Here is a 24237-nt window from a genome sequence, read left to right on the forward strand (position 1 = left end):
CTTGTGGACTTCCACTTTGATGCTTTCCTTAACTTGGTCAGACTGTCTGAAAATGTTGTTCTTGATAGGCATGTGGTCTCCTGTGTTCACATCATGGGTACACAGGTGTGTCTGACCAGGGGTTAGGGTAAAGAGCTCAGCAAACTGTTGTAAGAGTTTCCCACAGTCAGCTTGCTGTTAGCCACAGAGGGTGTCTGAATAGATCACTCCATCTACTGAGCCATCTTTAGGGTCAGTGGAGAGGAGATCAGGGAGAGGTTGACTCTCAGCTTCCTGGTCCTCATCTGTCACCATCAACAGATTCACATCTGCCCTATCATGATAGAGAATGAGGCGGTTCACATGGATCACCCTTTTGGGGGTCCTGCTAGTGCCTAGGTCTACCAGGTAGGTGACCTGACTCTTTCTAGCACTGGGTAAGGGCCACTCCATCTGTCCTGAAGTGCCCTGGGAGCCACAGGCTCTAGAACCCAGACTGTCTGCCCTGGCTAAAATTCAACCATAGCAGCCTTTTGGTCATACCACATATTCTGGGGTTGTTGGCTGGCCTCAAGGTTTTTACTTGCCTTTTCCATGTACTCTGCCATCCTGGAACGTAGGCCTAGTACATAGTCCACTATATCTTGTTAAGGCTCATGAAGAGGTCGCTCCCAGCCTTCTTTTACAAGAGCTAGTGGTCCCCTGACAGGATGGCCAAACAGAAGTTCAAAGGGTGAAAACTCTACTCCCTTCTGAGACACCTCTCTGTAGGCGAAAAGCAGACATGCAAGAGGACATTCCATCTCCTTTTGAGCTTTTCGGGGATCCCCATTATCATGCCTTTCAATGTCTTGTTAAATCTTTCTACAAGACCATTGGTTTGTGGATGGTACGGTGTGGTGAATTTGTAAGTCACCCCACACTCATTCCACATGTGTTTCAGGTATGCTAAGAGTTGGTACCCCTGTCAGACACCACCTGCTTAGGAAATCCCACTCTGGTAACGATACCTATGAGTGCTTTAGCTACTGCAGGGGCAGTAGTGGACCTAAAGGGAATTGCTTCAGGGTACCTAGTGGCATGATCCACTACCACTAGGATATACTGGTTCCCTGAGGCTCTGGGAGGTTCTAGTGGACCCACTATTTCCACACCCACTCTTTCAAAGGTGACCCCCACCACTGGAAGTGGAATGAGGGGGGCCTTTGGGTGTCTACCTGTCTTACCACTGGCTGGACAGGTGGCACAGGAGACACAACACTCCTTTACTTTCTGGGACATGTTGGGCCAATAGAAATGGCTGACTAACCTCTCCCAAGTCTTGGTTTGTCCCAAATGCCCAGCAAGTGGAATATCATGAGCTAAGGTCAGAATGAACTTCCTAAACTCCTGAGGCACTACCACTCTCCTAGTGGCACCAGGTTTGGATCTCTTGCCTCAGTGTAAAGGAGTCCATTTTCCCAATACACCCTGTGGGTTCTGCTGACATTTCTTTGGTTTCCTCAGCAGCTTGCTGCCTTAGGCCTTCAAGAGAGGGACATGATTCTTGTCCCTTGCACAGTTGTTCCCTTGTGGGTCCCCCTGGGCCCAAGAGCTCAACCTGATAAGGTTCTAACTCCATAGGCTCAGTTCCCTCAGGAGATAGAACTTCTTCCTGAGAAGAGAGGTTCGTTTTATTTTTCTGTGCTGAAGCTGGTTCCTCAGTCTTCTTTTGTTTTCTCTTGGATGGTTGGGCCATTATTCCAGACTCCAACACTTCTTTTTCACCCTGAGCCTTGCACAGTGCCCTTGTCTTGACACACACCAGTTTAGTGATACCCAGCATGGCTGCATGGATTTTGAGTTCTACCTCAGCCCACGCCGAGGACTCCAGATAATTTCCAAGCAGACAGTCTACTGGTATAGCAGAAGAGACTACCACCTGTTTCAGGCCAGTGACCCCTCCCCGTTCTAAAGTTACCATAGCCATGGGATTTACTTTAGTCTGATTGTCAGCGTTGGTGACTGGATATGTTTGTCCTGTCAAGTATTGTCCTGGGGAAACCAGTTTATCTGTCAACATTGTGACACTGGCACCTGTATCCCTCAGGCCTTCTACACTTGTCCCATTAATTAAGAGTTGCTGCCTGTATTTTTGCCTGTTAGGCGGCCAGGCAGCCAGTGTGGCCAAGTCCACCCCACCCTTAGAGACTAATGTAGCTTCAGTGTGGACCCTGATTTCTTCTGGGCACACTGTTGATCCCACCTGGAGACTGGCTATTCCCCTGCTAACTGGAGTAGTGGTAGAAGTGGAACCTTTCTTGGGACAGGCCTTGTCTCAGTTTGGTCTCCCTGATGATTACAGCTACAACACCAGGCCTTTTTGGGATCAAAGTTTTTACCCTTGTCCCCAAATGAGGATTGTGAAGAGCCTTTAAACCCCACCCTCCTGAGCAGGTTTTTGGGGCCCTGTAAAAGACTCTACCTTTTTGCTTGTATGTCTCAACACTCTTCCCCTGGAGAGTCTTTGTGACCCCTTTCTTTTGGTCACCCCCTGTGGAAGTCTTGGTCACCCTTGTCTTGACCCAGTGGTCTGCCTTCTTTCCCAATTCTAGGGGAGAAATTGCACCTAGGTCTACCAAATGCTGATGCAGTTTATCATTTAAAAAAATACATAAAAGGTGTTCCTTCATAAACAAATTATACAGCCCTTCATAATCATTTACACCACTGCCATTAATCCAACCATCCAGTGTTTTGACTGAGAAGTCAACAAAATCAACCCAGGTCTGGCTCGAGGATTTCTGAGCCCCCCCTGAACCTAATCCTGTACTCCTCAGTTGAGAATCCAAAGCCCTCAATCAGGGTAGCCTTCATGAGGTCATAGGATTCTGCATCTTTACCAGAGAGTGTGAGGAGTCGATCCCACACTTTCCAGTGAACATTTCCCAAAGGAGTGCACCCCAGTGAGATTTGTTTACTTTTCTGGTCGCACAAGCCCGCTCAAAAGCTGTGAACCATTTGGTGATGTCATCACCATCTTCATATTTTGTCACAATCCCTTTGGGGGATTTTTAGCATGTCAGTATTCTCTCTGACCCTATTTAATTTGATGCCACCATTGATGGGAGCTAAACACATCTCTGGGCTTTCCCTCTCTATGGCTAGGAGCTGTCTCTCCAAAACCAATCTTTTGGCCATCCTGGCTAACAGGAGGTCTTCTTCATTGAGGCTGCTCTCAATGCTTCCAGAGTTGCTGGACTCCCCTGTTGGAGAAGCAGCATCTCTGACTATCACTTGTGGAGTTAGGGTTTGAGGGACCCTGGTCTCCCTAACTAGGACAGGAGGGAGGGCGTTATCCTCCAGGTAACTAGTTTCCCCCTCTGTAATGTTGTCTTCAGAGGGGTGGTCGCTAGCAAACTCTGACAAAAGCTCCTGGAACTGTACTTTGGTAGGATTTGATCCAGTTTTTATATTTTTTATTTTACAGAGTCTCCTTAACTCGGACATCCTAAGATGCAGGTAAGGGGTGAGGTTGAGTTCCACCACCATCTCATCTGTGCTAGACATTATTTCTCTAAAAGATGGGATACTTTTTAAGAATCTAAAACTATCTCTAGAACTTAATCCAAACTTTTACAAAACTTTTAAACTCTAAAAGAAATGCTAACAGGGACTAGCAAGGCCCTAGCAGGACTTTTAAAAATTTAGAAAAATAGTTCAAATTGCAAAAATCAGTTTCTAATGACAATTTTTGGAATGTAGTCATGTGATCAGGTATTGGCTGAGTAGTCTAGCAAATACAAAGTCTTAGACCCCACCGCTGATCCACCAATGTAGAAAGTTGGCTCTGTATATACTATTTCAAAGTAAGAAATAGTGTGCACAGATTCCAAGGGTTCCCCTTAGCGGTAAGATAGTGGCATAAGTAGATAATTCCAATGCTCTATTTTGTGGTAGTGTGGTCAAGCAGTAGGCTATCAGAGGGTAGTGTTAAGCATTTGTTGTGCACACACAGGCAATAAATGAGGGACACACACTCAGACAATTCCAGGCCAATAGGTTTTTACATAGAAAAATATATTTTCTTAATTTATTTTAAGAACCACAGGTTCAAGATTTACATTCAACACTTTAAATGCAAGGTACTTCACTTAGATACTTAAGGAACTTTGAATGAACACAATATCATGTACAGTCTTTGCAAAAATGGCAATAATCTATTTAAAAAGTGGACACAGTGGAAAAATTAACAGTTCCTGGGGGAGGTAAGTGAAGGTTAGTTTTGAAGGTAAGTAAAGCACTTACAAGTCTCAAACTTGGGGCATAGGCAGCCCACCGTTGGGATTCAAGGCAACCCCCTAAGTTACTGCACCAGCAGCTCAGGGCAGGTCAGGTGCAGAGGTCAAAAAGTTGCCCATGGAGAAGAGGGGAGCCCCGGGTTCCAGTCTGCTAGCAGATAAGTACCTGCATCCTCAGGGTCAGACCAGGGGGGTTTTGTAGGGCACCGGGGGGGGACACAAGAAGGCACAGAAAGTACACCCTCAGCGGCACAGGAGTGGCCGGGTGCAGTGTGCAAACGGGCATCTGGTTCTGTATAGAAAGCAATAGAGAGACCCGGGGGTCACTTCAACGATGCGGGCAGGCACGGGGGGCTCCTTGGGGCAGCCACCACCTGGGCTAGGCAGAGGGTCGCCTGGTGGTTGCTCTTGCACTGGAGTTCAGTTCCTTCAGGTCCTGGGGGCTGCGGGTGCAGTGTTGGTTCCAGGCGTTTGGTCCCTTGTTACATGCAGTCGCGGTCAGGGGGAACCTCTGGATTCCCTCTGCAGGAGTCACTGTGGGGGCTCAGGGGGGTTGTCTCTGGTTACTCACGGACTCGCAGTCGCAGGGGAGTCCTCCCTGAGGTGTTGGTTTTCTGCAGGTCAAGCCGGGGGTGTCGGGTGAAGTCTCACGCTTCTGGCGGGAAACGTGAAGTCTTTGGAAGTTCCTTCTTTGTTGCCAAAAAGTAGCTGGTTTTGAACAGAGCCGCTGTTCACAGGAGTTTCTTGGTCCTTGAGTGCAGGGCAGTCCTCGGGTGCAGGGCAGTCCTCTGAGGAGTCAGAGGTCGCTGGTCCCGGTTGGATGCGTCGCTGTTGCAGTTTTCTTCAAAGCTGGGAGACAGGCTGGTAGGGCTGGGGCCCAGGCAGTTGCCGTCTCCGTCTTCTCTGCAGGGCTTCAGATCAGCAGTCCTTTGTTAAGGTTGCAGAAATCTAGTTTCCTAGGTTCTGGGGAGCCCCTAAATACTGAATTTAGGTGTGTGTTTAGGCCTGGGAGGGCAGTAGACAATGGCTACTCTCCTGGAGGGTGGCTACACCCTCTTTGTGCCTCCTCCCTGTGGGGAGGGGGGCACATCCCTAATCCTATTTGGGGAATCCTCCACTCTCAAGATAGAGGATTTCTAAAAGCCAGAGTCACCTCAGCTTAGGACACCTTAGGGGTTGTCCTGACTGGTGGGTGGATCCTCCTTTTTCTAATTATCTCCTCCAGCCTTGCCGCCACAAAAGTGGGGGCAGTGGCCAGAGGGGCGGGCATCTCCACTAGCTGGGATGCCCTGTAATGCTGTAACAAAAGGGGTGAGCCTTTGAGGCTCACCGCCAGGTGTTACAGTTCTTGCAGGAGGAGGTGAGACGAACCTCCACCCAGTACAGGCTTTGTTCCTGGCCACAGAGTGACAAAGGTACTCTCCCCATGTGGCCAGCAACATGTCTGGTGTGTGGCAGGCTGGCAGAAAATAGTCCGCTTACACTGGAAGTCGGGTTGGTATTCAGGGGGCACCTCTAAGGTGCCCTCTGGGTGTACGTTACAATAAATTGCACACTGGCATCAGTGTACATTTATTGTGCTGAGAAGTTAAATACCAAACTTCCCAGTTTTCAGTGTAGCCATTATGGAACTGTGGAGTTTGTGTCTGACAAACTCCCAGACCATATACTCTTAGGGCTACCCTACACTTACAATGTCTAAGGTTTTGCTTGGACACTGTAGGGGCATAGTGCTCATGCACATATCACCTGTGGTATAGTGCACCCTGCCTTAGGGCTGTAAAGCCTGCTAGAGGGGTGACTTATCTATGCCATGGGCAGTGTGAGGTTGGCATGGCACCCTGAGGGGAGTGCCATGTTGACTTAGTCATTTTCTCCCCACCAGCACACACAAGCTGGCAAGCAGTGTGTCTGTGCTGAGTGAGGGGTCTCCAGGGTGGCATAAGATATGCTGCAGCCCTTAGAGACCTTTCCTGGCATCAGGGCCCTTGGTACCAGGGGTACCAGTTACAAGGGACTTACCTGGATGCCAGGGTGTGCCTATTGTGGAGACAAAGGTACAGGTTAGGGAAAGAACACTGGTGCCGGGGCCTGGTTAGCAGGCCTCCGCACACTTTATATCATAACTTGGCATCAGCAAAGGCAAAAAGTCAGGGGGTAACCATGCCAAGGAGGCATTTCCATACAAGCGGCATATAGGTATTGACCTATATGTAGTACACGCGTGTAATGGTGTCCCCTGTAAGAAGTTGGTTCTATATATACTATTTCAAAGTAAGAAATAGTATGCAGAGTCTAAGGGTTCCCCATAGCGGTAAGATAGTGACAAAAATAGATAATTCTAATGTTCTATTTTGTGGTGGTGTGGTCGAGCAGTAGGCTTATCAGAGGGTAGTGTTAAGCATTTGTTCTACACACAGGCAATAAATGAGGGACACACACTCAAAGACTTACTCCAGGCCAATAGGTTCTTAAAATAAAATAAAAAAATATATTTTTCACTATAAAAGAATCACAGGTTCAAGATTTACAGTTATACTTTAAATGTAAGGTACTTCACTTAGATACTTTAGGAACTTTGAATGAAAGCAATATCACATGCAGTCTTTGTAAAAATTGCAATAAGTTATTTTCAAAGTGGACACTGCACAAATCAACAGTTCCTTGGGGGAGGTAAGTAAACGTTAGTTTTGAAAGTAAGTAAAACACTTACAAGTCTCAAGTTTGGGGCATAGGCAGCCCACCATTGGGGGCTCAAGGCAACCCCAAAGTTATCACACCAGCAGCTCAGGGCCGGTCAGGTGCAGAGGTCAAAGAGTTGCCCAAAACACATAGGCGCCTATGGAGAACAGGCGTGCTCCGGTTCCAGTCTGCCAGCAGGTAAGCACTTGCGTCCTTGGGGGGCAGACCAAGGGGTTTTTGTAGAGCACCGGGGGGGGGGAACACAAGAAGGCACAGAAAGTACACCCTCAGTGGCACAGGGGCAGCCAGGTGCAGAGTGCAAACAGGCGTCGGGTTTTAGATTGAAAACAGTGGAGAGACCCAGGGGTCACTTCAACGATGCAGGCAGGCACAGGGGGCTCCTTGGGGCAGCCACTGCCTGGGCTAGGCAGAGGGTCGCTCTTGCACTGGAGTTCGGTTCCTTGAGGTCCTGGGGCTGCGGGTGCAGTGTTGGTTCCAGGCGTTGGGTCCCTTGTTACAGGCAGTGGCGGTCAGGGGGAGACTCAGGATTCTCTCTGTAGGCGTCGCTGTGGGGGCTCAGGGTGGTCGTCTCTGGTTACTCACAGGCTCGCAGTCGCCGGGAAGTCCTCCCTGAAGTGTTGGTTTTCTGCAGGCCGAGCCAGGGGTGTCGGGTGCAGAGTGGGAAGTCTCACGCTTCCAGCGGGAAACGTGACGTTTTTAAAGTTGTTGAATAGTTGCAAGTTTGTTGCAGATTGTTGAGCAGAGCCGCTGCTCACTGGAGTTTCTTGGTCCTGGGGGGTCAGGGCAGTCCTCTGAGGCTTCAGAGGTCACTGGTCCCTGTCGGATATGTCGCTGGAGCAGGTTTTCGAAGTTGGAGACAGACCGGTAGGGCTGGGGCCAAATCAGCTGTTGTCTTCCTCCTTCTCTGCAAGCTTGTAGGTCAGCAGTCCTTTCTTCAGGTTGCAGGAATCTGATTTCCTGGGATCTGGGGAGCCCCTAAATACTGAATTTACGGGTGTGTTTGGGTCTGGGAGGGCAGTAGCCAATGGCCACTGTTCTTGAGGGTGGCTACACTAGCTGGGATGCCTTGGGCGCTGTAACAAAGGGGGTGAGCCTTTGAGGCTCACAGCCAGGTGTTACAGTTCCTACAGGGGGAGGTGAGAAGCACCTTCACCCAGTACAGGCTTTGTTCCTGGCCACATAGTAACAAAGGCCGTCTCCCCATGTAGCCAGCAACATGCCTGGTGTGTGGCAGGCTGGCAGGAACTGGTCAGCCTACACTAGAAGTCGGGTATGTTTTCAGGGGGCATCTCTAAGATGCCCTCTGGGTGTATTTTACAATAAATCACACACTGGCATCAGTGTGCATTGATTGTGCTGAGACGTTTGATACCAAACTTCCCAGTTTTCAGTGTAGCCATTATGGTGCTGTGGAGTTCGTGTTTGACAGACTCCCAGACCATATACTCTTATGGCTACCCTGCACTTAGTGTCTATGGTTTTGCTTAGATACTGTAGGAGCATAGTGCACATGATATATGCCCTCACCTGTGGTATAGTGCACCCTGCCTTAGGGCTGTAAGGCCTGCTAGAGGGGTGACTTACCTATGCCACAGGCAGTGTGAGGTTGGCATGGCACTCTGAGGGGAGTGCCATGTCGACAGTCATTTTCTCCCCACCAGCACACACAAGCTGGCGAGCAGTGTGTCTGTGCTTAGTGAGGGGCCCATAGGGTGGCATGAGACATACTGCAGCCCTTATAGACCTTCCCTGGCATAAGGGCGCTTGGTACCAGTTACAAGGGACTTACCTGGATGCCAGGGTTGTGCCAATTGTGGAGACAGATGTACAGTTTAGGGAAAGAAGACTGGTGCTGGGGCCTGGTTAGCAGGGTCTCAGCACACTTCCAAATCATAACTTGGCATCAGCAAAGGCAAGTCAGGGGGTAACCATGCCAAGGAGACATTTCCTTACACTATCCCCATGAAATTGTGATTCCCCCCCCCCCCACAAAAAAAATCCCACCCCCCAATCCCCACCAGTTTAAAACTAGGGCCCCTACTTAGAACTTGACAAGGTGAAGGCAGCCAAAATATGATATATTTAGAGGGTTGCTGCAAACATAGCAATCAAAATATGAAGACTGTCTAGGATCGAGAACCGCATCTCAGTGCTTGTGTGATTAAGTATAAGAATCCAAAACTGAAGTCAGTTGCACCTCAAAAAATGTGGCTGAATACCTAGAAGAGATAAATGAATTCCTGCGTTGTGTAAATTAGTTCCAGCACATCCAGAAAGAGTGACACTCTCTCTCACGCAGTCAATATCTTCTTGAAGAAAAAAGCTCATTCACAGACTAAGTTGATACATATATATATATATATTTTCAGTTTTATATAGCACAACCTTGGACTGAAGGTAATAGGGCGCTCTACATGAGCAATAGTTACATTACACCAGGTCACATACATTTTTTTTTTTTTTATGCACAGGGATATTAAGTGATTTCCCTAGGATCACAGGAGGATGAACGGATACTGAGACTAAGCCAGGTCTGAACCCGCTTTGCACTTCAGAGAAGGTGCATTCAGGCCCATGCTGTAGACAGCGAAAGCTGCAGTTTCAGGCCTCTTGTGCACCATCTTGCTCCTTGTGCAATGCACATGGGGCAGACTGGTGCCCAAGGGGCCTCAAACCGCAGGTTTTGCTGCCTATGGTCAGGGTCGTAGGCAGAGAAAGCTGCTGTTTCAGGCCTCTTGTGCACCGGCCTGCCCCTGCTGTGTGCACACAGAAGAGATGCTGACATGAGGGTCTTACCTGGGTCCTCATTTTCAGCGGCCTGGCTCTCTGCCCCGCTCTATCCCAGGCTGCTAAGGATGGGAGGCTTGGATCCATAGCAGATGCCGATGCAGCCCCTTGCAGTGGCTTCACACTGACATGACCTCTTTGGGCTGAGTGCGCACTGCAGCCCAGTTATGGGCACACAGAGCAAGTGCACACTGTCTGCGCTTGCACTATGTGGCTCATAACTGAGCATGAGTCGAGTTGCTGCATTGAGCCTGGTCAAAGGCAGACTTAAGCTCTATTAATATTATTTGAATACAATGTAAAAACAAAATTCTAAACTTTTGCGGGGAAGGAAATACTAGAGACCAGCTTTTAATCTGTGGGATTACCACAGGCCTCTCTAACCTGGCCTGTCTTTGATAGGGACCTCAGAGGAAAAGGTTGGAGAAGGATGAGAGATCAAGAAAATGTATTGTGGAGAAAGAGACAAGACGGAGAATAGTGACAGAGCAAGAAGGTGTGAATATAGAGGAAAGAAAGGTGTGGGGAAGAACTAAAAGGAGAATGTGATAGATGGGAAAGAGGAGTGTGTGAAATGGGAGATGGCAAAATGAGTGATGTGCAAACCAGCAGCTAGCAGTGATATTAAGGGAAACTTTGCTGCACATTTTGACTATTATTTTTACCCTATTTTTCAGCAGATAGCTGACTGTCTCCATGTGTGGGCGACGCCAATTCTGGTTGATCTTGCAGGTACCAAAAAACGTTTCACTTAATATTGTCCCCTCCAGTGCCAGCTTTATTTCCTCATAGAACAAGTAGCTCTTCACAGCACCATTATGCTTCCCTTGTTCATAGTAGATAGCATCAGTACAATCCTAATATCCATTTAGTACAGGCTCAACATGAAATCCAGTGCAAACTTTTATCGCTGACAAAAGTTCTTTGAAGCAGGTGCTAAATCATTTGAAATGGGTATATTGGTGAAATTGTGAGTGCTACTGCCCCTCTCACTGCAGTAGCATTCTGACAATTGTTGTGTATGCACACTCATTTACTTAGTATGCTGTTAGAGATGCTTCTGAAATATAATAAAACTTCTGAAGCGGCAACACTGAGTCATGCTGTTACCACAACTGTAGGAAGCTGGCTCTTTATATATCAAAATGGGATATATCTTGCAAAGAGGCCAGGTGTTCCTTTACTAGTGGACGGGGGCTTGCTCTAGCAATCCCAAGGTGCTCTCTTGGGGGTAGTGTGGTTGAGCAGCCTTAAGCTTATCAGAGAGAAGTGGTAGATATTTACCATAAGCAAACAGTCAATAAATGACACACGAGTCAAGAAGGAGATCCACACCAATTTACAATAATTATATTTATATGTCTAGGCACTAAAATCAATACACTCTGGTAAGTAACTTTTTGCAAAAAATATTTGTAGATTTCAAAAGTCGACATTACTGCATCTGAAAATTGCACAGTTATCCTATGGAGAGAAACAAGTACTGCATTCAGGTATAATACAGTGACTTACCAGGCCAATCTCCTGGACTTTAGTTAAGTATTGTGCAAGGTTCCGGACCACACCAAGAGGTCACGCCAGGTGGTACTGGGGCGGCTGGGTACAGAGGTATAGTATGGTGTAAAGTTCTCAGTGGTGATCGATCCAGTCCAAAAGATGCTGCAGGTGAGGACTGGGGTTTCCATCAGGAGGGACCAACAGGTGGGTTCCAATCTTAAAACGACAACCTGCATGTGCTAAATGTAGAGGTTCCTGAGGAACTCGGTGCACTCAGTCAAAATTGCACCAAATACTAGGCAAAAAGTGGGGATGACATATCAAAAAGGGAGATTTTCCTACAACAACTCCTGCTTATTCATAGCCTGGAGTCCTGTGCTATAACTTAGTTTTACTTTCATTGCCTGTATGTCTTAATCCTGCTATGTCCTGTAGCTTCCCTCCACAAACTTAAGGGGCCAGAGCATGTGTGGGACGGCGGGGCTCAGGTGCAACAGTGACTCAGATAGCCAATCAGCTAAGTCCAGTCCCTGTGGCAGGGGGAAAGGCAGCTGCTGCTCTATTTAGAATCTCCTTGGATACAGACAGGCTGAATCCACACTTCCAAGTTAGCAGAGTCTACTTTTCAGGTAAGGGAGAGAGTATTTAAAAAACAAACACTGGAATACTGCAGGGCACGCACTCTGAAATCGGGCTTTTTTAAAGGCACAAAACAGGGGGGCAAACAGTTTTTAAACACAATTTAAATCACAGAAACAGATTAAAACAGTCCCCTAAAAACACACTCTGCAAGATGTGTGTAGCCTTTTTACTTAGAAGATAAAAGAGGGAGGGGGGTTATTTAGCACAAACTAGCAAGGCAATTCACACAGTCACAGCAAAAATGAATTAAAAAAAAAAAAACACCACTTTAAAAGAGGCCAGGCTGCCTGAAACCCAGAGAGTCCATGGTAAAACAGACACAGGTAGCTGAAATAAACACTTTTGAACAAATAATTCTATTTACCCAGAAAATTCTCAGGGCTCCTTACCAAGGTCTTTTTGCAATCCTTGAACACTGGGCTCTATCAGGAAACAGGGAAGATGCTGAGGCTCACAAAATGGAGGTGACTGCCTTGGGCTTCCCTCCACAAACTAAAGGGGCAAGAGCAGGTGTGGGGGAATGGGGCTCAGGGGCAACAGGGACTCAGATAGCCAATCAGCTAAGTCCAGTCCCTGTGGGCAGGGGTAAAGGCAGCTGCTGCTCTAATCAGAATCTCCTTGGATACAGACAGGCTGAATCCACACTTCCAAGCTAGCAGAGTCTACTTTCCACGTAAGGGAGAGATTGTTTTTTAAGCAAACACTGGAGGGGGCGTGGCAAAGGGCGTCAAGATGGTGGTCGCACTTTTGTAGTGCTCAGGACCCCTCCGTCATCCGCTTCTCATAAAATCGCTATCCGTTCACATCAACACCGTGAAAGCTTCAACGGGGTTCCTTTATCGTGCCCTGTCTCGAGTAGCGGGTTCCCGGCCCTCCCGGCCCCGTGAGACAGAGGTTTTGGCTGCCCAGCGTTCGACCGCTGCTTCCCCCGATCAAGATGGTGGCTGAGGGACAGACAAGAGGCGTGGCCCGCTGCGGCGGAAAGGTGGCGATGGCCCGGACAGCCTGGAGGCAGGGCTGCGGACTCCGAGCCAGAGAAGGTGCGGGTCGCGGCCGGGGCCGCTGTGACTGGGAGAAATCAAGGTAGGCCCGGGACGGCAGTGCCGTGATTCTCTGGTCCCCCTGATTTCCCCCCCCCTTCCCGTGGTGACCGAGGGCTGGTAAGGGGGTCGGGGCGCTCCGTGGGCCGGAGGCCTGGGTGCTCAGCCGCGAATTGTGCCCGATATTAGGAGGAGGACCTGCAGACCGCTAGGAGGGCCGCCTGAGCGGACAGGTGCTCGCCGGGGCACGGGGACCCCTGCTGATGCTGCTATAGGCTGGGACGCGGGGCCGGGATGGAGGGCCTACCACAGGTGTGATCAACCGGAGGACCGAACCGGTGGGCTCGTTGCCCACCTTCCCCCCGAGATAAGAGACTCCATGGCAGCGAGAGGCCCCCCGGCTGGAGCCCGGGAGAGGGTTTTGGATCCTGGGGCTGGCTGCAGTCCGGGGCCTAGACATTACATCGCCTCGAGGGCGGCCAACTACGGACTGTGTTGCAGTGACGCGCTCCCCACTGGTCTCCCCGGGAGAGAGGAAAGAAGAAATTAAGTAGCAGTAACAAGCAGCAACCACTAACGTGAGCTGGGACAAACACTGGGATACCGAGATGTGAATCTGGACCTTCGGGCCCCGTGAGCAGAGAGGGGCCCTATCTCCGTCCTTCGGACCACAGTGGGGTGCAATCTGAAGGTGACACATTAGGGATTACAAGGAGTGCCTCCCTTTTCACCCTTTCCTTATTCTCTGACCGCCCCTCTTCTGGACGTCAGGCATCCTTACCGGCTGGCCGGGGAGGAGTCCCAGGACCATATCGAGTGAATAATAATGCCGCCGGGGTAAAGGACATAGAAGGGGATAGGACAATAACAAAACAAAACAGTAGGATGAAATAAACTCTGCAAAACCATGTTCCCCCAATACCCCTGGAAGTATCTAATAGATTCATAAATTAGGATATACCACAGGGGGAATCAGATTAGATCTCCCATCAGGCCCTACAATAGGGCAAAACGAAATTGACCGATCACTGCAACCCTAGACAGGTTAGAACCGCACCCAACATCATGGGCAAAGACAAAGCGATCAAACAAACAACGGCACAAAGTCGTATGACCAATTCACCACAGGTACAGTGGGCACACGGTCGGAAGGCCCAACTCACAAACATCATCCAGCGACCTGGCGGAGATCCTTCAGGCGATTCAAGCCTCCCAGACAGCAGTCGAATCAAAAATAGGGGATGTCGGAGTGGATGTCGCCCTGATCCGTTAAGATCTCCGCAATGCAGTATCCCGAATCACTGAGGCCGAGTCGAAAATCTTCACGGCAGAAGATGAAATAACAACTCTAAAAACCCAAATCTCAATGCTGACCAAACGTACCTCAGATCTACACAAGAAGGCTAAAGACGCCAAAAACAGATCTCGACGAAACAATCTTCACCTAGTGGGTCTTCCCAAGCTCACTGCAGAATCATCATTGGATAAGTTCCTAGAGGAGTGGTTCCGGTCCTGGTTGCCAGCAGACCACTTCACGCCATGGTTCACAATCGAACAAGCCCAAGGTCTCCACCCGGCTCCCCACCCATGGCAGTAATAATCTGCCTCTTCAACTTCAAAGACAGAGACCTGGTCCTGAGGGAGGCTCGCTCCAGGGGAGACCTCCTCTGCAATGGAACGAAAGTACTCCTTTTCCCAGATTACACATTAGAGGTACAGCAACAACGCCGAACGTTCATGGAAGTGAAACAAAAGCTTAGATCAATGGACATCCAGTATCATCTCCTGTTTCCAGCCAGACTCCGGGTGATCTATAATAATAAAACCTACTTCTTTGAGCAGCCAACCGCGGCATGGACCTGGCTAATGGGAGAAACCCCACTAGATATGCACAGAACAGGACCCCGGCCAACGCTTAAGACAACACCAGCTCACCCAAGGGGGCAACAACCGATGCGCAGTCAGCGCACACGCTCTCGGAAACGAAGAGGAAGACATAGATCAAGCTCGGACTCCCCTCCCGGGTCTCATCGATCGGAACCCAGACACCCACAATCAAAAGAGAATTCCAAAGCCACCCTGACAAGCCTGAAACTACAGGACACAACCAAGATCCAGCTAGAGACACAAGAAGACTCTGACTTGTCCCGTAGTCCAATCCTGTGACTGCATAGGTGGAACTTATTCTGGGAAAGACTTAAGACAATGAACACAGAAATAGAACCGTTATGCCTAACTTGATCACACATCGAGTATTATACATTTATGCATGATCCGATACTAGAGAGGGGTCCACCGCCACCAATACCACAGCCTTACCACTCAAAAGCCATCTCACCAGTTTTAGAAGTGAGGGGCTACGTATATGGGCGACAGATGCTTCTGGAGCGAAGTATGGGGTGGGGAGGGAGTTGGGGGGCAAGGAGGTTCCGGCCTCGTTCTAAAGGCCAATGCTAGAATTTGTGTGCGAAGGCAAGATTCATATTTTTTTTTAATTGAAGCACAGGGCAGGATGCTTAATTACTCAACAGATATAATAGAGTCTGAGAATCGGCAGCAGGAAGATAGAAAGATAAGTCCTTCAGAGTCGCAAAAACTAGGAGCAAAATGTTGGCTCAACAACTGTAAAATTCCACCTACAATCACACACCCCCCCACAAATCAAGTACAAATTATGTCATGGAACATCAACGGGCTCCTAGACAAAATTAAACGTACTGCAGAATTCACCTTCATACATAGATACCATCAAGAAATACTCATGTTGCAGGAAACCAACCTTTTGGTGGATAAATACCCATTCCTGATTCGTCGACGATTTGATAGAGTGTACCATGCGGGATACACACGTGGGTCACGAGGAGTAGCCATATTATTGCATTGTACCTTCCCTATGACACACATCCAAGTACGGAGAGACCAACAGGGGCGGTTTGTAGCCATTACCGGTAAGGTAGAAAGGTTCACGTTTAATATAATAAGTATTTACGCCCCTCCCTCCCTGGTCAGCTCAACCCTCCAGCCACTCACAAAACTTCTCTCTGACCTACCCCCGGGCAGACTATACTAGGTGGCGACTTCAACGCAACCCTGGACCCGACCTTAGATGTAGACGGCCCACTCACCACATATAGACGTACACTGGCAACCAAAATTAAAGGGTGGTTATCTGCCACGGGATTATGTGACGCCTGGCGGATATGGCATCAGAGGCAGAGACAATTCACCCACACCTCAGCAGCCCATGGCTCTAAATCCAGAATAGACCTGATTCTTCTTCCGAGCACAGATTGTACAACCCTCTCACACGTCAATATTCTAGCCAGAGGAGTCTCTGACCATGACCCTCTCCAGGTCATACTAGGCCCGGCCCGCCCCTGGCGTCGCCCCATGTGGCGGCTAAACGCATGGTATCTCCAAGATGAACACTTTAAGGAACAATTACGTCAGGCACAAGCAGAATACTTCCACTTAAACGAGAGCTCAGTAACCTCGGAGGGCGCTCTATGGGCGGCAGGGAAGGCGGTATTAAGAGGTATGGCTAAAAATCTGATACGTAATCAGGAACGTGCCAAAGCACTACATATCAAACAGCTAGAGCTCCGAGCAATAAACCTCGAAAGAGACAACGTAATAAACCCAAGCGAGAAACTGATGCGACAACTCCTCCTAATCTGAGAGGAGATATGGGGTCAATCCCTGGAGGCCGCGAAACATTTATGGGGGGCCAGCACTGGAAGGATATATGGCTGGGGGGACAAGACCGGGAAGATGCTGTATTGGTTGATCTCCTGCAATCAGGCCTCCAAGATCGTCCCTGAAATTTATGACGGGGATGGGGCCCTGGTTGCGGGTCATACCGAAATTGTGAATGCTTTTGCCAATTATTATCATACACTGTACCAAGCGTCTACACAAATAGATTCACATCAAACACATCAACTACTTCAGGAGATACCCCTCCCACAATTACCTATGATAGAAGCACAGCTTTTAGAGGAACCCATTAGAGGAGAAGAAATTGGGGCGGCAATCTCGACATTAAACGCTGGCAAGACGCCTGGTCCCGGTGAGTTCCCCCCAGAATATTATAAGGTGTTTAGCGAAGACCTGACCCCGTCTCCTACTCCATTTCGCAGAAATAGGAAAAGGCGGATCCTTTCCTCCTAAACTAGATACAGCCATGATTGTGGTGCTCCCCAAAACCCAGCCCCCTTCGCCTCACTGCGCAGATTACAGACCAATATCATCGATTAACACAGAAATTAAAATGTTCACCTCTATCCTTGCAACTCGCATCAAAAGGGTCCTGCCGCAGCTAATCCATCCTGACCAATGTGGGTTTATGGCAACCTGCAGTACACGACACTGTATCTGCCTGCTACACGTAGCCTTGGCGGAGAGACGCCGGTTGCCCCAAATCCTGGCCCTCTTGCTCATAGATTTTGAAAAGGCTTTTGATTCGGTTGACTGGGGATTCCTTCTACTGGTGCTCCGACGGGCAGGCATAGAAAAACATCTTTGCCACCTAATTAAAGCATTATACACTAACCCTACGGCCTGTGTACAGGTTAATGGGACCATATCCCACAGGTTCGAGATACTCCACAGGGATGTCCCCTATCCCCTCTTTTGTTTACCCTGTCCATTGAGCCTCTAGCCCAGATGATCAGAGCAGGGTCAGTATACCGAGGATGGAAATGGGGTCCATCTCATGAAGACAGGATAGCTCTATATGCAGATGATGTTCTGCTAAATTTGGAGGAACCCAGTATAACGGGTCCAAGGAGCCTTTGCCTTCTAAGGAAATACGAACTAATCTCAGGTTGAACTCCACCAAATCAATCATGATCCCGCTAGCAAACACACGTGATTGCTTCGACTGGCAAAATACCATACCCATACGCAAATTACGTTTTAAATACCTAGGGATCTGGGTAACCCTTTTGCCCGAATTAACATGGGCCAAAAATCTATCTTCTCTGCTAACAAGAATCAAAGCGGACATGCAGAGATGGCAAACCCTCCCCTTGAATGTGATGGGGCGGGTGTCCATATACAAAATGATGATCTTGCCAAGACTCCTATACATATTCCAAAATGTTCCCATCCTCATCCCCCATTTCTGGTTCAATAATCTCAAAACCATCACCAGAAGATTTCTATGGAGAGGTAATAGACATTGAATAGCGATACAACATTGCCAGAGAGGAATGTATGATGGAGGTTTGGGTGCGTCAGATCCCTATCGACATTACCTGGCTACCCAATTGATAGTGGTCCATGACTGGTTTAATGGGGGCTGGGAAGACCCGGCGTATAAGACAGAATTGACACTCCTGGGGTTTCCACAGGTTCTTGACATGCTGTATGGAGCATCGCTTCCTCGTGACATGGAGGAAACAACCAAAGTGGTCTTCCTGGCATGGCGAGCCGCGTTACACCACACTCACTGGAATACCGTTATCACCCTCCAGACTCCGCTATGGAGAAGGAAATGGATGTATGCCTCCACCACGCTGGAGGGATTCGCAACATGGGACCTAATAGGCATTTCCCTGGTTGGGGACATATGGAAAGGGAGGTCCATGAAATCGTTCCAAGACCTACAAGCAGAATTTCAATTAAACCAGACACAGTTCTTTAGATACCTTCAACTAAGACACGCACTGCAAACCCATCTGCCCACCACAAGCCCTATACTGGACTTTAACCCACTGGAAGCCAAAATACTTATGGGAAATATGGAGGGGAAAGGAATTTCTCAACTTTACAAAACACTCCTGATAACTTAGTCATTTTTAGGACTAAGTGGGAATCATGACTCGGACCCCTAGAAGAAACGGAATGGATGGAAGCCTTGATGGTGCCCAAGGTATTGGCAATATCTGCGAGGTTCCGCATGATACAATTCTATTATTTATATGGGGCCTATCTGACACCATCGAAACTACACAAAATGGGAGCCTGCCCTTCTGCCAAATGCCCAAGAGGCCCGAATGAACCAGCAGACTTCTTTCACATGGTATGGACCTGTCAAAAAATACAAAAGTACTGGGAAGGGGTGATCCGAGATTTAGGAAGGGCACTGGGTCAAGAAATACAAACATCAGCTAAGCTAATCCTATTGGAGGTAAAGGAAGAAATGGGAGGAACACATGCTAAACTAACACTGACAGCTATGGCATTATTAGTCGCTAATAGAGATATTGCTGCAGCGTGGACGTCCCCATAAGGCCAGTTGATCCAGAAATGGAGGAAGGGTGTGGATTGGTGTGCCAATCAGGAGAAACTGGTATTTGAGCCTAGATGGTGCCCACACAAATTTGAAAAGATATGGGGACGATGGCTAGAATTGATGACATAAACCACATACGTAATAAGATACTTAATGTTTCAAGGGGACACTACGGTGGCTAGATCTGCTGATAGCACCACAATCCATTATTGTTGATGGCTAACAACGATACTAAAACAATGATAAGATGTACAAATTCTATGCGTCCTTGCCTTGTACTTGAACCTGCTTTTTCCTTCCTTTTCTATATATGTCTGAAAAACAATAAACATTTGTTTAGAGAAAAAAAAAACACTGGAATACTGCTGGGTGCGCACTCTGAAATTGGGCTTTTTTAAAGGCAAAAAACAGGGGGGAAGACAGATTTTAAACACAATTTAATTCGAAGAAATAGATTAAACCGGTTTCCTAAAAACACACTCTGCAAGATGTATGTAGCCTTTTTACGTAGAAGAAAAAATGGGGGGGGGGTGATGTGCCACAAACTAGCAAGGCAATTAACACAGTCACAATAAAAACAAATAAATAAAAAACACAACTTTAAAAGAGGCCAGGCTGCCAGAAACGCAGAGAGTCCACAGTAAAACAGACACAGGTAGCTTAAATAAACACTTTCGAACAAATAATTCTATTTACCCAGACAAATCTCAGGGCTCCTTACCTAGGTCTTTTTGCAATCCTTGAACACTGGGCTGTATCAGGAAACAGGGAAGATGCTGAGGATCACAAACTGGAGGTGGCTGTTTTGGCCCTCTCTCCACAAACTTAAGGGGCCAAAGCCGGTGTGGGGGGGGTGGCGCTGAGGTGCAACAGGGACTCAGAGAGCCAATCAGCTAAGTCCAGTCCCTGTGGGCAGAGGGAAAGGCAGCTGCTGCTCTATTCAGAAACTCCTTCGATACAGACAGGCGGAATCCACACTTCCAAGTTGACAGAGTCTACTTTTCAGGTAAGGGAGAGATTGTTTAAAAAACAAACACTGGAATACTGCTGGGCGCGCACTCTGAAATAGGGGTCTTTAAAGGTAGAAAACAGGGGGGCAGACAGTTTTAAAACACAATTTAAATCACAGAAACAGATTAAAACAGTCTCCTAAAAACACACCCTGCAAAATGTATGTAGCCTTTTTACTTAGAAGAAAAAAGGGGAAGTATGTGCAACAAACTAGCAAGGCAATTCACAGTCACGGCAAAAACTAATTTGAAAAAAACACCACTTTAACAGAGGCCAGGCTGCCTGAAACACAGAGAGTCCACAGCAAAACAGACACAGGTAGCTGAAAGAAACACTACTGAACAAATTATACTATTTACCCAGAAAAATCTCAGGGCTCCTTACCTAGGTCTTTTTGCAATCCTTGAACACTGGGCTGTATCAGGACACAGGGAAGATGCTGAGGCTCGCAAAATGGAGGTGGCTATCTTGGGCTTCCCTCCACAAACTTAAGGGGCCAGAGCAGTTGGGGGGGCTGGGAGTCGGTGCAACAGGGACTCAGAGAGTTAATCAGCTACGTCCAGTCCCTGTGGGCAGGGGGAAAGGAAACTGCTGCTCTATTCACAAACTCCATGGATTTAGACAGGCTGAATCCACACTTCCAAGCTAGCAGAGTCTACTTTCCAGGGAAGGGAGAGATTGTTTAAAAAACAAACACTGGAATACTGCTGGGCACGCACTCTGAATTTTGGGATTTTTTAAAGACAAAAAACAGGGGGGTAGACAGTTTTTAAACACAATTTAAATCACAGGAACAGATTTAAACAGTTTCCTAAAAACACACTCTGCAAGATGTATGTAGCCTTTTCACTTAGAAGGAAAGGGGGGGGGGGGGGGTTATGTGCCACAAACTAGCAAGGCAATTCACACAGTTACAGCAAAAACACATTTTAAAAAACACCACTTTAAAAGAGGCCAGGCTGCCTGAAACACAGAGAGTCTACAGTAAAACAGAAACAGGTAGCTGAAATAAACACTTTTGAACAAATAATACTATTCACCCAGAAAAATCCCAGGGCTCCTTACCTAGGTCTTTTTGCAATCCTTGAACACTGGGCTGTATCAGGACACAGGGAAGATGCTGCGGCTCACAAAATGGAGGTGGCGGTCTTGGGCTTTCCTCCACAAACTTCAGGGGCCAGAGCAGTTGTGGGGGGACGGGGGACGGGTGCAACAGGGACTCAGAGCCAATCAGCTAAGTCCAGTCCCTGTGGGCAGGGGGAAAGGCAGCTGCTGCTCTATTCAGAATCTCCTTGAATACAAACAAGCTGAATCCACACTTCCCAGCAAGCAGAGTCTATTTTCCAAGTAAGGGAGAGATTGTTTGAAAAACAAACAATGGAATACTGCTGGGCGCGCACTCTGAAATCAGGGATTTTTAAAGGCAAAGATCAGGGTGGCAGACAGTTTTTAAACACAATTTCAATCACAGAAACAGATTGAAACAGTGCCCTAAAAACACACTCTGCAAGATGTATATAACCGTTTTACTTAGAAGAAAAAAGGTGGGGGTATGTGCCACAAACTAGCAAGGCAAATCACACAGTCACAACAAAAACGAATTGTAAAAAAATTCCACTTTAAAAGACACCAGGCTGCCTGAAACATAGAGAGTCCACAGTAAAACAGAAACAGGTAGCTGAAATAAACACTTTTGAACAAATAATACTATTTACCCAGAAAAATCTCAGGGCTCCTTACCTAGGTCTTTTTGCAATCCTTGAGCACTGGGCTGTATCAGGAAATAGGGAAGATGCTAAGGATCACAAACTGGAGGTGGCTGTCTTGGCCTTCTCTCCACAAACTTAAGGGGCCAAAGCCGGTGTGGGGGGGTGGGGCTGAGTTGCAACAGGGACTCAGAGCCAATCAGCTAAGTCCAGTCCCTGTGGGCAGAGGGAAAGGCAGCTGCTGCTCTATTCAGAATCTCCTTGGATACAGACAGGTGGAATCCACACTTCCAAGTTGGCAGAGTCTACTTTTCAGGTAAGGGAGAGATTGTTTAAAAAACAAACAATGGAATACTGCTGGGCGTGCACTCTGAAATAGGGGTTTTTAAAGGTAGAAAACAGGGGGGCAGACAGTTTTTAAACACAATTTAAATCACAGAAACAGATTAAAACAGTCTCATAAAAACACACCCTGCAAAATGTATGTAGCCTTTTTACTTAGAAGAAAAAAGGGGAAATATGTGCAACAAACTAGCAAGGCAATTCACAGTCACGGCAAAAACTAATTTGAAAAAAACACCACTTTAAAAGAGGCCAGGCTGCCTGAAACACAGAGAGTCCACAGCAAAACAGACACAGGTAGCTGAAAGAAACACTACTGAACAAATAATACTATTTACCCAGAAAAATCTCAGGGCTCCTTACCTAGGTCTTTTTGCAATCCTTGAACACTGGGCTGTATCAGGACACAGGGAAGATGCTGAGGCTCGCAAAATGGAGGTGGCTATCTTGGGCTTCCCTCCACAAACTTAAGGGGCCAGAGCAGTTGGGGGGGGGCGGGGCGTCAGTGTAACAGGGACTCAGAGAGTTAATCAGCTACGTCCAGTCCCTGTGGGCAGGGGGAAAGGAAACTGCTGCTCTATTCACAAACTCCATGGATTCAGACAGGCTGCATCCACACTTCCAAGCTAGCAGAGTCTACTTTCCAGGTAAGGGAGAGATTGTTTAAAAAACTAACACTGGAATACTGCTGGGCATGCACTCTGAATTTTTGCTTTTTTAAAGACAAAAAACAGGGGGGGTAGACAGTTTTTATACACAATTTAAATCACAGGAACAGATTAAAACAGTTTCCTAAAAACACACTCTGCAAGATGTATGTAGCCTTTTCACTTAGAAGGAAAGGGGGGGGGGGGTTATGTGCCACAAACTAGCAAGGCAATTCACACAGTTACAGCAAAAACACATTTTAAAAAACACCACTTTAAAAGAGGTCAGGCTGCCTGAAACACAGAGAGTCCACAGTAAAACAGAAACAGGTAGCTGAAATAAACACTTTTGAACAAATAATACTATTCACCCAGAAAAATCCCAGGGCTCCTTACCTAGGTCTTTTTGCAATCCTTGAACACTGGGCTGTATCAGGACAAAGGGAAGATGCTGCGGCTCACAAAATGGGGGTGGCTGTCTTGGACTTCCCTCCACAAACTTCAGGGGCCAGAGCAGTTGTGGGGGGACGGGGCTCAGGTGCAACAGGGACTCAGAGCCAATCAGCTAAGTCCAGTCCCTGTGGGCAGGGGGAAAGGCAGCTGCTGCTCTATTCAGAATCTCCTAGGATACAGACAGGCTGAATCCACACTTCCAAGCTAGCAGGGTCTACTTTCCAGGTAAGGGAGAGATTGTTTAAAAAACAAACAATGGAATACTTCTGGGCGCGCACTCTGAAATCGGAGAATATTAAAGGCAAAGATCAGGGGGGCAGACAGTTTTTAAACAGAATTTAAATCACAGAACCAGATTAAAACAGTCTCCTAAAAACACACTCTGAAAGACGTATATAGCCTTTTTACTTATCAGAAAAAAGGGGGGGGGAGTTATGTGCCACAAACTAGCAATGCAATTCACACAGTCACAGCAAAAATGAATTAAAAAAAAAAACACCACTTTAAAAGAAGCCAGTCTGCCTGAAACACAGAGAGTCTACAGTAAAACAGACACAGGTAGCTGAAATAAACACTTTTGAAGAAATAATACTATTTACCCAGAAAAATCTCAGGGCTCCTTACCTAGGTCTTTTTGCAATGCTTGAAAACTGGGCTGTATCAGGACACAGGGAAGATGCTGAGGCTCACAAAATGGAGATGGCTGTCTTGGGCTTCCCTCCACAAACTTAAGGGGCCAGAGCAGTTGTGGGGGGCGGGGCTGAGGTGCAACAGGGACTCAGAGAGTTTATCAGTTACGTCCAGTCCCTGTGGGCAAGAGGAAAGGCATCTGCTGCTCTATTCAGAATCTCCTTGGATACAGACAGGCTGAATCCACACTTCCAAGCTATCAGAGTCTACTTTCAAGGTAAG

Source organism: Pleurodeles waltl, chromosome 9 (genome assembly GCF_031143425.1).
Source record: "Pleurodeles waltl isolate 20211129_DDA chromosome 9, aPleWal1.hap1.20221129, whole genome shotgun sequence".
Classification (NCBI taxonomy): Eukaryota; Metazoa; Chordata; class Amphibia; order Caudata; family Salamandridae; genus Pleurodeles; species Pleurodeles waltl.